The sequence below is a fragment of the Diabrotica virgifera genome, chromosome 9, assembly GCF_917563875.1.
Source record: "Diabrotica virgifera virgifera chromosome 9, PGI_DIABVI_V3a".
Taxonomy (NCBI): domain Eukaryota; kingdom Metazoa; phylum Arthropoda; class Insecta; order Coleoptera; family Chrysomelidae; genus Diabrotica; species Diabrotica virgifera.
Window position 1 is genome coordinate 13,370,432 of NC_065451.1, and position 15,139 is coordinate 13,385,570.

The 15,139-nt window shown below is 33.4% G+C and overlaps 1 protein-coding gene across 1 annotated transcript in view; it reads left to right on the forward strand.

Moving 5' to 3' along the window:
• The window catches only part of LOC126892187 (uncharacterized), a 466,403-nt gene that overhangs the window by 436,357 nt on the left and 14,907 nt on the right, over positions 1–15,139 (forward strand). The window lies entirely within an intron of this gene.

Genomic DNA, 15,139 nt, shown 5'->3' on the forward strand with positions numbered 1-15,139 from the left:
CTTATATACATATATTAAACTTCGAATTCCGCGATATGTCGCCGGACAAAATTCAATTCCGACAGACTTCCATGTATTTTGTGATGCGTCGCAAAGTGCTTATGCTGCTTGTATTTAAATGAGATGCAAAAGTTTAATAATGAGTATACATGTCATCTTATTTGCTCAAAAACAAAGGTGGCACCATTGAAAAGTATTACGATTCCCCGTTTAGAACTATGTGCAGCGTTACTAGGCTCAAAACTCTTTGACCAAGTAATCAATTCATTGCGAATCTTACTTCCGGTTTTCTTTTGGTCAGATTCTCAAGTAACTCTAGCTTGAATTCGTAATGAACCCAGTAAGTTTCAAATATTTGTAGCCAATCAAATCAGTCAGATTCAATCTTTAACAAATCCGAAAGATTGGTATCACGGATGCCGAAAAGTAATTCTGCCTATATAGTTTTAAGAGGATCACAACCTCAAACATTACTCGATCAAAACTTATGGTGGCATGGCCACCATTTCTTAGTGAAGATGAGTCACTTTGGCCACGCATTTATCCATTTACTTCTGAAATACAATTGCCTAAGTTTAAAAAGGTAACTAAAATTCATTTAAGCACAAACCCTTGTGATAAACCCTTCTTTTTTTTCCAATTTAGATAAACTAAAACAAGTAGTCGTTTACTGCTTAAGATTTTGTAATAATGCGAATCCTAAGAATAGTAAACACGATTAAAATCAGTCTCAAAATTTGTCATGCTTATTTTTATTTGCAAATTACATCAAAAACAACGTTGAACTAGCAATAACAAAGACACAGTCCAATTCAAGAAGAGTTTAAGCAACAACTACAAACATAATTTGCAATAGTTTTAAGTACCTAGGATCGGTATTACAGAGTAATGGAAAAATAGATGGAGATGCATGCAGTAGAATTAGGGCTGGATGGATGAAGTGGAAAGAAGCGAGTGGTGTGTTGTGTGACAGAAAAATTCCAATGAAGCTGAAGGGAAAATTCTATAAAACAGCCATAAGACCGGCTATGATATAAGGAACTGAATGTTGGGTAGTAAAAAAAAGAGAACCACGAATGCATGTGGCGGAAATCAGAATGTTTAGATGGATGAGTGGAGTGATAAAGAAGGATAAAATTAGAAATGAGTATATTAGGGGAAGTTTTGGGTGTGGCACCAATTGATTCCAAATTGAGAGAGCATAGGTTAAGATGGTTTGGTCATGTTCAACGTCGAGACGTTAATCACCCAATACGAAGTGTAGATTCCTGAAAGGAGTAGGAGAGGAAGACCAAAGAAGACCTGGGGGAGACGATTGGGCAGGATATGTTGGTAAAGGGGATTATTATTGATATGACTTAAGATAGAATTGTGTGGAGAAATGCAATTAGGGAAGCCGACCCCGCATAGGGATAAGGCAAAGAGAGTGATGATGATGAAAAACTAACCGTTAGATTTTTAATATTGAAAATTGTTTGTGTTTAGACAATATTAAATAAGATATTTGGAACTAAAACTTAAACGAAAAAACAAATTCATATTTCTACTCACCATGAGCTGCTAATAACTTGTTAAAACCTGAAAATAAAGAAATTTTATAAATAAATTTTAAGGGCGAATTAAAATTTAGATGGATTTAACACTTTTTTGTGGTTTGGATCATTGGCCATAATATAGCCGGTCACCTCTGGTAAATCATTTTCTTTAACAACACATGACGATGAATAAAAAAATCGTTAAAAGCAGTAAAAATAGTAAGTAAGTTGTATTAAGATGACACAAACAATAAAATAAAATTAATAGTTTCACAGTTTTATGCAAACGTACAAACCCATCTCTTATCTGATTACAGTTGGAAAAATGAAAGTTTACCCATGCCCATGAACGATCATATCAAGCACCTATTTTTTATTTGCTGTCTATTTCTATAAATAACAAACCAGATAGAAAGATTGTTAATAATCTCTCTCTCAAATGCAAAAGTTAATCGATATCTGGGTCGAAGAAATAGAAAATTTGAAAATGGAAGTAAATGTAAAGAAAACGAAGACCATGATAGTACCCCAAAAGAAAAGGTAAGAAATAAACCAAACGATATTTAGGTGCAAAAACGAAATAATAGAAATATTCTCGACGTTTGAATACCTGGGAGTAATAATATCAGAGGAAGCTGGATCAAGAAATCTCATACAGGGTGAAAAAAGCAAATAAGATCTATTATGCACTAAATAAAACAATATCTGGAAAGAAAGAAATAGATAAAGAAATAAAACTGAAGGTATACAATGCAATATCTGTAGCAACTTTAATATATGCAAGTGAGACATGGGTAAACAATGCAAAAATAGACAGTACAATAAACGCAGCGGAGAGGAAGCAGCTAAGAAAAATAGCAGGAAAAACGAAATTGGACAGAATAAGAAATGAAAATATTAGACAAAGACTGAAAGAGGGATCGATAATAACCAAGATCCAAAAAAAGAAAATTAAAATGGTATGGACACATTAATATAATGGACCAAGGAAGACTACCAAAGCAGGTGATGGAATCAAAATGATATGGTAAAGGAAGGAAAGGGAGGCCAAGGAAGAGATGGATCGATTAGATTATAAAAATTGGACAGGAAAAAGGAAAAGCACATCAACAAATGAAATAGTTAACAAAGGACCGCAAGAAATGGGAGATATGGATAGAGAATGAATAAAACCTCCGACGCCCATGAGGGGCATAAGGAGTTTCGAGAAAGACGGAGAAGAAGAAGAGGAATAATATATCGCTCTTGTTTGTTATTCATAGAAAAAGACAGCAAATACAAAATATGTGCTTGACATGATCGGTCATGGGCAATCTTCCATTTTTCCGACTGTATTTCATATTAAACAATCGAATTTATATATTGATGTAAAAATTTTAGATTTTATAAAATTGTGTTTAAAATTCACGACAAACAATAAACTGCTTTCTAAAAGATGTCACAAATAAAGAGTTTTGTCAGATGTGATCATTTTTGTACTTTTTGTTCGCTAAGTTGTTGTCATCGATTAAAACGTTTGTTATAAAAGTAACTAAAGAAGCCAAAAAATAAACCAAATTGAATCCGGTGTTTACTTTAAAATAGATTTGGCAACTAAAGTTCTAATATCAATATTTTGTGTGTTCCGACAATAATGCATTTTTTACTTTTGTTTTTGTTTGAATTACCTCCAATTAAATGTAGAGCCTGGATCCAATACCTGGCACCAGCCAAGATATCTATATATTTTTAAAATATTGCCAGAGAACGGTAGTTCTCGCCAGTGGCGCACACTCACACCCCCCTACACGTGACACTATATACACACGAAATTTTCGATTTTCTAAATGTGACGGAATTGAAAATTGTACCAACTCCCATCTTAGAGTTCAGGAAAAGTCTCACCTACTTATATATCAACCATCCATTTTGGTCCAAGGGTGTGGATTTTACGGCCCTTCCTATTTAGGGCCTGTTTTTCTTTCTCGTCCCCAAAACTCCCAAAAACTTTGAAAATTTAACTTCGACCTTTACCGTTTCTAATAGTACTGATCATTACCTTTTCAACGCTTGTCTAATTTTGAAAATAGGTTCTACCATTTAAAAGTTACCGAGCTCAGAAATATGACTAAATTTCTATTTAAAAAAGGATAAATGTTTGTGGATATGTATATATGTATGTGGCTGTAAAAGTTAAACCGATCTGAAATTTTTTTTTGTGTGTGAAGAGGGGGTCAGAAACGATTCAGAAACGGTGTAGTTTGTGACTTTTGGCCACCCATAAGCTAGCTATAGGTCTTGGTAGGTAAAAAAGGTATATTTTTTGGGGGTATATATCTTCGGTTCAAGAAGAGACAGGAGAACCGCAAATACACCAAATATTGTTTAGTTAAGCTTTAAATGGTGTTTAATCCGTCAGGATCAGACATACACACGGCTCAGTATCGCCGAAAAAATTAAAAACAAAACTTTGAAAATTTTGGTTTTTCGACAATTACTCAAATAATTTCAACCTAAGAATTGCGCCAATAACCGAGCGTTTGAAGAAGGACTCTGGACGAATCTGATGGTGTATACCTCATATCCGGGAAAATTCGAATTTTTAAGTTATAGGCTTCATAAATATGATCAAATCTATTCCCTATGGGAAAAACGGTTTTTCAAGCTCAATAATTCCTGTAATAGCTTCAGTTATCATACTTGACCTTAGATGCATCAGATACTACTTGTCAATACGTTTTAAACTCATGTTTAGTGATCAAAATCAGTTAAGTCGTTTAGAAATTATTAAGCTACAAAATTATAATAAAATTACCGATTATTCCCGAAATGGTTTATGTAGTTATAGTGGTTACGACGCTAAATTTGATCTGGGAACGGGCAATCTTAGTTCATTAACCGGCCATCAAAATAATTTTTTGAAGTTATACTCCTTTACCGGCGATATGAGGGTGAATTTTTATATGTTAAAACCTATGATCCCAGCGCATGCACATTATAACTTTGTTCTGATTGGATGTTCAAATGACTTATCAAAAATTATTCAAAATGGCGGCTGTGGCACAGCTGTACGTAGTTTGATTATTTATGGTTGTTGCGTTTTGAAATTTGTGGGAAAAGAAACAAAGGTAGTTAGTAGTTATACTGCCTTTTTAAATAGTTTTCATATACCTATATTTTTGGACTTTTGGACTATTTTGGACAAGGAAAACTCATTCTAATTTGGTAAGTAGTTTTTATTATAATCATATTGTAATTATACATTTGGATTAGGTTGGAATACATACATTTATTTTCTCAAGAATGGGGATTTTAGAAAGAAATCCCAAATTAGGTCCGATTTTTATTTTTAAATTATGATTTTTTGGCGTAGATTTGTTTATCTAGTAGGTATGTAATGCTTTGATTTACATACTTAATTTGATTACCAGCAAAATTTCTACCAATCTTCATCTAATATATTGTTTTCTTACTGTTTTGTTATATTTTAATATTTTCTTCCCCAAAATTTAAACTACATAATTTAATTATATTCAAAACAACTGTCAAACAGTAAAACGTTCAGTTACCCTATTTTTCCACATGACAAATAATGTGGAATTGGACGAGTGAGTCTAGGCTTCGATTACGAATCAAAGCGCCACGAAATTCACGGGTTCGATTCCTGATGCAAGTTTTTATTTTTTAGTTTTTTATGCATTTTATGATAGTAAATATATTTGTTATATAATTTTTTTTTCAGCATGCGTATTTAAAATTTTTGCCAACAATTATTATCGTTCAGAAATAATTTTTTCTTTGTGGAATTTTTCAATGTGTTTGTGTGCGTTTTATTCTTTTATTTTTTTAAATTTTTGGTATTGTCTTAAAAATCACATATGTAATAGAAGTATAACTTCTTACGTGCGTACAAAGTACACACACATTCTTTTTTTCAATCTATTTCGAATAGAAAAAAATCTCATTTGGGAGATAATGCGACAAAGGCCACCATTTATAAAGTTTAACGTGTAATCGAGAAAAATTGGATTCAACTTCATACATTGAATTTATAAAAAAAACTTTAAAAAACTCCTGGCACAAGAATAAAAAACCGCTAAACGCCGTAAAAATGAGTGGCGCATACAATTCTTCAGCCAAAAAATATCTGATATGAATATTACGTGGCGCAAAAATGTATTTTCATTTTGATGCAATATAAAATTTTAGTTTTATTTTAAAAGATTTTTTCATGAGATTTGCTAAATTTGACGTAAACGCGCCACAAAAGACTTTCAAAATTCAAACTGTATCAAAGTTACTCTTTTGTGGCGCATTTTACTTCAAATTTAGCACATATGAAAAAATCTTTTAAAATAAAACTAAAATTTTATTTTGCATCAAAATGAAAATGCATTTCGCGCCACGTAATATTCATATCAGATCTTTTGTAGCTGGAATATTGTATGCGCCACTCATTTTTACGCCGTTTAGCGGTTTTTTATTCTTGTATAGGAGAATACGTTAGGTTTTTTTAGATTTTTGCTGCCAACTGTAGGACTTGCAAATTTAAATTGTACCGGGCAGTGTATTTTTAAATCTTAGATAAATATCTAGTAAATGGATATCAGATCTAGCTTTTATGAATGGATATCGAATTTGTGCTACTTACTGGTTTTTAATATTCTTTTGTGGTGTTGGATCCTGACACGGCTAGCCCAAACGATTATCCATGTTTCACTTCAGAATAAACAAAGATTGTACTCTCGCTTTCTTTATTGATAAGCTTAACAATACATTATAACTGGGTCAGGTTCACCGACGCGACGCAAACACAAGAAGGCGTCTAACGCTACTCATATTTCACAATATTAATAATATTGTAACACGAAAAGATTCTTTTACATACGAAATAATAGAATGATGAATTTTTATTCATGTTTTGTTTACATCTGGCATTAAATTAAATCAAGAGATGCATGTTTGGCTATTATGATATATTCTTCTTTTTCAGCTTGTTTGCATTCCCTCCTAGGCAAAGGTCTTCCCGTGTGTTCTCCACTCTTCGCTGTTTAGTGCTATTTGGTGCCAGTTTCTCATTAGTTTTGCCTAGATGTCATCTATCCATCGTGTTTGTGCTCTTCCTCTACTACGAGAGTATTCGCGTATTCTCCAATGTATAATGTTTCTCGTCTACCTTTCGTTGTTTTGCCGAGCCACGTGTCAATAGGGATGTTCACTAATTTTTAATATAGTTAAATTCAATAGATTACAATGTATATAAAAACGTAACAATCATAAAACTGTTTAAAAATTTATATTTTTTAAGATAAATGAGTTCATAATGTTGATTTTCTTGGAGGCTAGAAAAACGGTACCCTGCAGCGAGGCTACGGTCTGTGACGTCAGCAGTCGTAACGTCTTTGATCGACGACTAGTTTTGTATACTTATTTACTCAGTGTATTTGAATGTGCGCAGTTTTTTACGTATTTAATTATTAAAAATAAAGCCAAATAAGTGGTGTTTTGGTCCTGGGTGTGTAAATACATCAAAAAACAGTTCTGATAAGATTTTTATTACCGTTCCAGCCAATTTAAAACAGAAAAAGAAATGGTTTGTTGCAGCTAGAACTTAAAATAACTAACTTAAAGAACTAACTTCATAAAATAAACATTATAGAAGTTTTCCAGAGACTTTCGGCCCTTGGTAATAATGTAATTGTTCTTTCTGCATTTACATTTTTCAAAAATACTTATTAGTTTTCTCAGGATTCGAAAAAAATGAATGAATTTAAATAGCATTGGACCAAGATTTTGCACCTACCCCCTTAAAGAGTAAATGTAAAAGTTTCGGGACCTCAAATTTGTATTCCTTAAACTGGGATATTCCTAAAAACGGGATTCTAATAATACATACAGTAAAAGTAAACCTTGAAATAACTACATGTGGATGTAGGTATGACTTTATATTATATTAAAATCATTAATAATTTAGTGAAAAGATTGGTTGAAATGAAAATGTATAATACCCAAGTTCAAAAATATTTTTACCTTGGAACAGTTGTCAACTCAAAATACGAAACAACCGAAATAAGATCTAAAAAGGACATAGCAACATTTAACAACATGCATGAGAAATATTTTCACCCATTGCGACATAATATCTCTCTTCCACTAAAAATGCGGCTGCTAAAATGTTATTATTTCCGGTCTTGCTATATGGCGCAGAGGCCTGGACAATAATGGAAACATTAATGAAAAAGCTAGAGGCATTCGAGATGTGGGTGTACCCACGTATCCTCAAAATATCCTGGGCGACCCACACCAACGTACAGGTATTGCGTCGAACGGGAAAACAAAAAGAAATCTCTTTTACAATTAAGAAACGAAATCTTAAATATTTCGGTCATATCATGAGGCATGATAAATATCGTATACTCCAACTGATAACGCAAGGTAAAATAGAGAGCAAACGCGGACCCGGAAAAAAAGACACTCATGACTTAAAAACTTACACCTAACCAAGGTAAAGTAATAACCAGCCAATGTATGTATACAATATGCATGCGTACAATGCATGCATACAACTTTCTCTATTTTTTTTTTTTGTGGAGTATTAAGCATTTATTTTTTTAGGTTAAAGAAGACATGGAAAATTATATTTAATATACACTCAGTAAAGCTGTGGAAGATTTATTTTTTTACAAGATGCCAATAAATCATACACCATTGTTACATCTACACTACAGTCGGTAGTTTATACGAATCGGCTTTCTGAAAATCTTCTTCCATTTTATTTGTTTATTTTTGTAAAACCCAAAATATGTCCTTACAAACAGTCTATTCACTTTAAACTAAACAAATTCACTATAAAACTCCACTTTAACCCTGATAAAACAAGAAGAGAACAAAATAAAATGACCTGAAACGTCAAACAGGTAAACAGTAACACTATGAGAATGGCGCGCGCTTGGGGTATGCAACCAGTGACGTCAGGCCAATAGAGAAGCGTTCTTGAAATTTAAAATAATGCTAGATTTCTAATAAAGATTTTTTGTAGAAACGCTTTTTCAATTTTGTTGAAATTTTGGACAATTGTTCATAGGGTGTTTCTTAATCGTTTTACATGTTTGAAATGACTTTTTAATTTTTTGTGAACATCCCTATTCTCCGAAGAACATAACTGGTAGAATATAAATATTGAATACCCTTTTCTTTAAATTTACTTGTATTTTTTGTTTTTACACACATCACTGAGTTTTCCTATCGCTGCCCAAGTCATTAAGATTTTCCTAGTTATCTTGCCGTTTGATTCTGTTGGCCTAGTTTGATCGTGTGACCTAGGTATATTATACTCTTCGACAATTTCGATCTTACTTACATCTAAGTTCATTGAAATATTTTGAATTGTCATCAATTTGTTTTAGTTAAATTTACTATATATTATCTAATTTATATTATAATACTTAAATGTAATAGGTACCTACACTATATAATTAAAAAAACTCATTTGAGATACTCCATACTATTATCAAAAACGACATAGGTATTGAACCGTTTTCTGGTGGCCTGTTATTAAATAAACATTTATTATTTTTTTTTATTTTGTAAGTTATACTATATGTATAAGAAGAGTAACGATTTTTCGAACATACATGCAGATATTTCACTTTTATCAATGACATCGTAGACCTCAATTAAAAACTTTTGTTGGATATAACGAAATAAACCCCAAAAGTAAAGAAAATTGGGTCCAATATTTACCCTCCAAATAGAATTGGCAAATATCGGTCCAAAATCAATAATCCACTGTAATTCCCTATATTTTCACTAGGTACACTTTTGTTTTTATTTACGTTATGTGGAAAATATTAAATCATTCGATAATGCGGTTCAGAAAAACAACTGTTGATTTAGCAGATATTTAGATACTTAATAAGAGTCACTATTCAGGCTTGTTTAACTTCTAAAATTAAAAATTCAATGAAATCGTAAGAATACTAATATATTATATAGTAGACGTAGACATGGATTTTTTGTGGGGTTTATTACTTGTAATATTTATTGCATATCTTCCTTAGTTTCAACGATAATTGACCACGATTAATTAACCAAAATTTACTATAATACAAATTATATTTGACCTTTGTTTGTGACGTTTCGATTTCTACCTCGATAATCGTTTTTAGAAAAAGTTCTAATCGTTTTTATAAAAAGGAATTTTTACTAAGCAAAGAGAGAAAAACAGTCAAGGCCATAGTAGACCTGCATACAGGGCACTGTAAGCTGACAGGATTGGCAGATGATTACCTAGACAGATTCTGTCAATGGAACAGCTGGGCAAAGGTGCGTTTCTTTGCATTAGGAGAAAAAATTCATTGGCAAAGAGCTACCTGGAATGTGCAATATCAAAGGTATTAGACTTTTTAAAAAGAGTCAGACTAGGTATAACTTAGGGCTTCTTCTTCTTCTTAAGGTGCCGAGACCGTTTGTCGGTCGTTGTCTCTCATGTTGCCCAGCATATTAACAACCATTTTTTTATTTACAGCCGCACGAAAGGCTGCTAGTTCAGTGCTAGTTTTCCCAAACTATTGGCGTAGGTTTTTAAGCCAAGAAGTTATACGGCGGCCCACACTTCTTTTTCCATTATTTTACCTTGCATGACAAGGTGAAGTATGTCATATTTTTCTGGGTGACGCCTTATATGACCAAAGTATTCCAATTTGCGCCTTTTAACCGTGTTCACTACTTCGCAACTTTTATTCAAACGTTGCAAAACCCTTTCGTTTGTGACTCTTCCTACCCAACTGATCTTCAGAATACGGCGGTAGACCCAAATCTCAAATGCTTTAGGTTTTTTAAAAGCGATTCTGTCAGGGTCTTACTGACTAACTTAGGGCTAGAGGATCACAAAAGACCTGAACAGAATTGGAAGAATGGCGCAAATGAAATGGAATTGGGTAGGACACGTGGTACGACAAAACATCAAAAGGTGGACAAGAAACATTGTACATTGGAGACCACGCGAGCACATGCATACTAGAGGAAGACCACAAAAACGATGGATAGACGACATCAAAGTAAAAATAGGGAAAAACTGACAACAAATAGCACAAAACAAAGAAGAATGGAGAACTAATAGGGAGGCCTTTGTCCAGGAGTGGATGCAAACAGGCTGAAGAAGGGTTGATTATTAATTGGCGCTTTTTTGCAGCCAATTTAACAGATTGATTACTTGGCGTCAATCTGGTAGGCAAATAACCATATTCTGAGTTTAAAATTCTGAGTATGGTATTGTGCTCTTGTAAAATAGTGGATGATGTGTCCCTATATTCTTTTTGCCCGCTTGTTCTTTTACTTTTGGTATCCAGACCATGCACCATTCTGATAATATTGTACTCTACTATTTTCGTATAACCTGAGGGCTGCGTTCTTTTTATGGTATATTATCAAATTTTGATCTAGTCCAGTGGCCCTAGAAGTATCCATATTAATGATCACAAAAGTGTTTAACTATGGGACCTCTTCATATCAGGGAGGCAGTCTTGCTTGAGATCCCATACAGAATCCACTTTACTCTGGGAGCTCCCTCTTCTAGGGCCCTGCCACCTTTCTGCTCCACATATGCGCACCTTAGACTCTTGGCTAATAGGCTAAGGCTCATGCTGAAGAGCTACACCAAGTATCTTCGGCGTATGAGAGCTGATTTACGAGCCTCACTGTTGTTTACACCAGCAGCAAACCTTCACCATCAAGATCATCTGTGGTTCCTGACACTGTCATGTATCGGATGTTTCGAAGACCGAGGAGTCTCCGAAGGCACCAGTCTCAGACGCTACGGAGGCTTGGAAGTAGGATTTAGTCACTCCCTGCCCTAAGGATAGGTAGACCCAAGCTCCACGTAGGCGCAGGCATACTGCACTACAAATCAAAATATACTTTTTTGGAATACATTGTGCAACTTTTTAATTATTACTTTTACATCTACAGTCTTTTTTAATATTGTTGTAAATTATGTTTACTAGATACATTTTAAAGACATAATAAAGATATTTTAAATACATACTAAAGACATACTTAGCAGGGAGTACTTTCCCCTCTCATTATGTGGCCTAGATATTCCACTTTTCTCGTTTGTATTGTTTTTATTACTTCCCATTCCTTCCTCACCTTCAGTAAAACATCTTGATTTGTTACTCTATCTTTCCACGGTATTTTATACATTCTCTGGTCTGGTCATTAGTATCAGTGAATTAAACCCCTAAATTATATTATTGTTCAATATCAAAATATATTTTTCTTCATAAAGTAGCCGGCACAATGATGTTTTATTGGTTTCAAAACTGCCAATATCCTTATAGATCATTTTCATATCCGTGAATCTCCAAGCATTGCAAAAAAAAACGGAAATCTCCAAATTAAAATATTAAAAAAAAGAAAAGAAATAATTTCTTAAGCGCCTCTTTCTGGACATCCGATCACAAATCAAATTTTATATGATTATTTCAGTTTTATTGTTTTAATTTCATTTTGTTAGTTTCTACAGTTTTTCGCGGTTTCCCAAAATTATGGAAATGAGAGATTGGGGTGTATTCTGTAACACTTCCGTTAAATTTTGTGGCCTCTAAAATTTTAGCGCCCGCTAAAAATATTTTGGTATTCTGTAAATCATACATCCGTTAAAATCATAACCTAAACCGTTAAAACTCCCGCTAAATAAAAATATTTTAGAGGATGTCAAAACGTACCCGCTAAATTTTTAGCAGTCCGTTAAATGTGGTTTGATTATTTTTGTTGGGTTATGTTTGTATGAATAGTAGTTTGTTATTCTTGTATTATACTGGAGATAAATATTTAAAAATGGAAAATGGCTTTTTATAATGTATTTGGCGAAGAAGTACTTAATAAATAATAATGAAAGGTAAGTCTCATTTTTACTTTACAATTGACACACTACACCTATAAGTAACAAAATTCAAATGTTTGTTTCTTTTTGTAGAGCTGATTTCAGATTACAACATAAACACAAAGTAAATAATTGACCTGAAAGTAAATAACTACAATTACCATTTCAAAGGAAGTAGGTACCTACCTAAGTACCTAGAAATGTTATTGAAAAAGTGTTGGAAGTCAAAGATGTTTGTCAAAGCAATTAAATCCTATTAATGCAGGTAAAATTATTTAAAGTTATTGTGGAACATTACAAAACGTACCAAATGATTACAAAGGTAAAGTTTCAGAAGGTTTATAACCAGATGCAGATTAATAAGATGACCTTAATGTCATTGAAAATAGACCATTTATTTGACCAAAATTAGTGTCGAAGGGGAGAAGAAAAATAAGATATGCATTTTTTCAGCAATATTTTAATGTATAACGTTATAAATAAAAATGTTTAATTGGAAAATATGAGTTTTACTAAAAAATAATTAAATATAAATATTATTTTCTAGGAAACTGTCATTTTCTTCTTCTTCTTAAGGTTTTTGGCCTCTAACAGTCAGTTTTCGGTCAATCTCTAGGTTAAAAGTAGTTCAAAACGATCAACGTGCGACGTTGCCGTATTTGTTCCAAAACCTTTTAGAGGATTCCTCTAAAATAATATTATTTTAGCGGTCCTCTATAATATGTGTATACAGAATGACAATCTAACCGAAAAGTTTTAGAGGACCGTTAAAAGTTAAATTTTAGAGGCCTCTTAAATTTAACGGAAATGTTACAGAATACACCCCATTTCCGACTTTGATTTTACACCCTTCACTTGTGAACGGTGAAGTCATCAATAATTTGCGATAAACGGACGATACAGTACTCCTAGCTTCTAGTCAAGAAGATCTGCAAACACTACTTGATAGTGTGGTTAAGAGTTGTAGGGAGGCAGGTCTGGATCTGAACATACGGAAACCCAAAATACGCGTAATAAGTAAACAACAGCATATAAAACCGTCTACATATGTAAATAATACCAAACTCGAGCAAGTTGATAAAATCGTTTAAATCGTTATAAAAAACTCACGGCGTAATTAGATCTAGGATAGACCAGGATAGAGCCGCTTTTAGAAGGATGTCCAAGGTGTTATGTAACAGAGACCTAAAATTGGCATTGAGGATCCGCCTACTTCGCTGCTACGTGTTCTCGGTCTTACTTTATGGTCTCGAGTTCTGGACTGTGAATAAAATCGGTCTGAATCGCCTTAAGGTTTTCGAAATGTGGTGCTAGAGAAGAATTTTAAAAGTTTCCTGGGTGGAGAAGATTCGAAACTCCACAATACTAGAACGTCTCGGCAAGACTACTGAGATCATAAAAAGCATCAAGCAGAGAAATCTGGAGTATTTCGGACATGTAATGAGAGGTCCCAAATATAGATTGCTACAAAATATCATGCAAGGAAAAATAGCAGGCAAACGCAGCCAGGACGAAGGAGAACCTCATGGTTGAAGAACTTGCGAGATTGGTATGGTGTTGATACAAGCATGCTATTTAGGGTGGAAGTGAATAAAATCAAGATAGCTATCATGGTAACCAACGTTCTGAAAGGACGTGGTACATGAAGAAGAAGAAATACATTTTTCCAACCACAGAGTTTCCAGAGGTGAAGGATTTTTTCATGGGCTCTTAGTAATATCTTCGATTGGAGCCATATATGTACCCTTCGATGGGAAATATCCATATTAATGCATAGTAACGTGTAGAAAGATTTTGCGAAGGGCATTTTCAAGTCAGACAAGTCAGCCTTGCTCAAACTTCCATACAGAGTCAAACTCATGCACTCCGGGACAGCTTCACAAAAATACCAGTTTGCCTCTGGTTGGCGCAGCCAATGAGGATTTACTTTCACTACAAATTTTCATATCATTTTTGTTTTTATAATGCAATTTATTCTTCTAAAGATCCATTAGGAGCTTTTATGCGTAAAAAAATATAATTTCTCGTTTATTTCCAACGAAATAACAGACAAAATATCTATTAATACCACAGCCTTTTACCACTTCATCACCAACCTAATTTTGTCTAAATTACACTCCGCAAGCAAAAAATAACACCATGTTATTTCTAGCCGACTAATTCTGAACTCTAATTTCGAATACTTGAAAAGCTGTAATGGGATAAGGCAACAATTGATGGTATTTATTCTTTATTCCTTCTACAAACTTCTTATTTCTCGAGAATGTTTCCCCGGAGGATTTGAAATTATATCTAATCAATCACCGTAAGAGGTTAGATGATGGATGAAATGCGATAAAACGAAACCTCTGAAATAAAATACGAGTGCGACTCATTTGAGAGACTGTTAGAAGTATCAATGAATTGGAATAAAAGCGATATTATAACTTTGATTGTAATATACGCACCTGGAGAAAGTGACAAAGCTAACGACAAAAATCAATTTTGGGAACAACTACAGCAGACAATAGAAGATTATGAGGGAACACTCATAATATTGGGAGACTTTAACGCTAGAGTGGGAAACGAAAACATGAAATGGCAAGGAGCTATAAGTAGACACGGAGAACACACAATTAATAAAAACGGGAAAATATTGCTAGAGTTTTGTATAGATAATGATTTAGTTATAGCCAACACTTTTTTTGAGCACAAAGAAATACACAAGATAACAAGAACAACGCCCCAGCGAAATGAAAAG